Here is a 2,977-nt window from a genome sequence, read left to right on the forward strand (position 1 = left end):
ACCAAGGAGCCCACCATGATGGTCAGAGAATCTCCTGATCTGTAGCTTCCTGTGTTTCCTGGTCTGCAGAGGTCAACAGCTGGGTTTCCATTACCCTTGGAAATGCTCAAAAATCTAAAGAGTGCAATAAAAACTGGTAATAGAAACACATTAATTAAAAAAAAACACTCAAATATCGCTAAAAAGTTTTGACGCGTTCATGAGGAGGAATTTCCGGCATTACGATATTGAAATGTGTTGCAAAAGTGCCATAGAAACACTTTTTCCGCAAATACACAGCACAGAATGCGACATATCTGGGTCATGATGTGAGGTAACTGGTCACATGACCACTTCTGTCCGAGAAAACATGACATGGTACGTGTAAACAGAAGAGTTGACCGGGATATTTCAGCATTATACTTTAAAATGATTAGTGCCACATTATACGTGAAACAACAAAGAAATACAGAGTGTTATAAAGCAGTTCTGAGCGTACGTCTTTCTGCAGCAAAGTCTCATGGGATGAGATTTCACTAGAGTTACATGGATCCTGCCCAAAAAAACATTCAATGGAAACACGACATTTAGAAATATCGCTTTTATTTTGCGAAAATCTGTAATGGAAACCCAGCTTGTGACAGGCTCATAAACAGACAAGACTCCACGACTGAAATGATGTGCAGGGACTACTATGGAATATGAAGAAAGTGTTTTGATGTTTCAGCTGAATGACTCTTCGTAGGGAATATTACCGTCCTGGTTGAGGTCATAGTATGCTGTTTAAACACCTCCAGAGGACGCACTGCATTGCTTCTATTTGCCAAAAGCTCAGTGAAACTCAAACAGAAGAACTGTTTAAAGACCAAATCCTATGATGCTTTCTATGCTTCCTCTTAACATGTTCTTTGTGTGTTTTTCAAGTATTGTATTTATGTACATGTGATACCTTTTCTTCCAGCAGGGCAGCTTAATAACACATGGTGACCTTTCATCATCCAAACCTGTCTCCATCTCACCTGACACACACACACACACACACACACACACACACACACACACACACACACACACACACACACACACACGAACCACAGAGAGCGGACAGTTTTTCTGAGCAGCATGAGAGTATGTATCAGGCTACACAGCTTTCTAAATGCAGCAGGATGGGTCAGAGGTTAGCATAGCGTCCTTCAGCCAAAACAAGTTGATTGTAAATGCCACAGTGCTGCCTTTACACGGCCCGTTTACACCAGTGTTATCTGTCCAACGTTACTAATTTAGCCAGCACCCAGTCATAACTGTGACTTAGGTTATTGTGGGATTGGGAGGCACAGAAGGATCAAGAAAACTAAATTAATTATTGTAAAGTGCAATCACTCAGCAATCTGAAGGAAATGGATGCTTCAGCTGTGCAATGGACAGAGAATAAGTCTATCTTCTTCTTCATCAGGTGATGCTAAACCCAGTCTGGGATGCAGAAAGTTAACACTTTTAATAGAAATGTGCCAGGACAGTTATTATTTTTTTTTTCAGGTTTTTTTGTTTTTCCTCAAAATAGAGTTAAAAACTTCAAGCAATGATAACGGGCCCTCGCACCTGCTGCACCCTTCGAGGCACGAGGCGACTCCTCCCTACCGCCCTCGTTCAAAGTCAAACTTCATTCCGTACGGCACGAGGTCTGGTTGTGGAGTGAGGCATCTGTCTCCCGTGAACATCTGTGTTGTGCTAGTCGATTTTTTTTTCTACACAATAAATAAAAATGAATACATTTTCATAAAATGTCCTGGTACTAGAGAACAGGGGTTTTCAAAGTGTGTGACGTGCCTCCCCTGGGTGGTGCTAGAGTTCTTCAGGGGAGGTGCGGCGTGTGAGAAAATAAATGAATTAGAAGAAATTGTGGTAATCCTTATCACACAAAGGAAAAGAAGAAATGGGGAAAGTGTCTGTGACAGCATATATCCATCCATGTTTGTATTTGTGAGGCTTTCTGACTCTTAAGGTTAAGGTTTCTATGGTGGCTATCTTAAGCGTCTAACACAGGTGTAAGTATCCATCAGTGTGTGAGACTGTGATCATTATGGTGTGTTTACCTCTGTGTCTCAATTTTCAATTCAATTCGAAAAAGCTTTATTTGCATGACAAACACATTGACATTGCCAAAGCAAGTGTGACATTGAACAATGTACACAAAAAAATACATTAAAGAAGCATAATTTGGGGTGGACACTTGGGTTCTCCCTGTGCTGCATGGGCTTCCTCCCACAATCCAAAAACAGGACTGTTAAGTTGACTGGAGTCTCTAAATTGCCGATAGGAGTGAATGAGTGTGTGAGTGGTTGCTTGTCTGTGTGAGTTGCCCTGCAATGGACTGGCGCCCTGTCCAGTGTACACCCTCACCTAGCGCCCAGTGTGAGCCAGAGATAGGCACCAGCAGACCACCACAACCCTGAAATAGGACAAAGTGGGTCTGAAGATGGATGGCATTTATGTCTCCCTGACTGTCTTCGTCCCTCTGTGTGTCTTCCTGTCTGTCTCAGTTCTGTGTTGCTCTGTGTCTGAAGGCGTGTGTTGTTGTGCTTGTAATTTCATTAAAGTTTGTCAGTGAGCAGCTCTGTCTGTCCTTCACGATAAACTGTGGTCCCTCCTCCCCCTCCTTCTCACTGATCAGTTGTCGTCAGAGGTCTGTTTAAAGCTAAAAGTCATTTCCTGAATTGGTGCAGGGTCATAATGTCTACTAATAAATACTCACAGACACTACAGAAACAAGAAATAACATTTTATTCAAAAGACTGATTCCAAGACGCGCTTTTCAAATTTTAATGAGGTATTATGTGGGACCTGTTTCCACTAGACGATATTCACATCTGTGTGCGCACATATAAAATGATCTGTTGTGAGTTATAAACATGACGAGCAGCTTCATGTGTCGCTACACGCTACGTCTGGTTGAAGCACTATTTATATTGGACGGTGCACACAGGCAGCATCGGGGGCC

This window comes from Gouania willdenowi, chromosome 4 (genome assembly GCF_900634775.1).
Source record: "Gouania willdenowi chromosome 4, fGouWil2.1, whole genome shotgun sequence".
Classification (NCBI taxonomy): Eukaryota; Metazoa; Chordata; class Actinopteri; order Blenniiformes; family Gobiesocidae; genus Gouania; species Gouania willdenowi.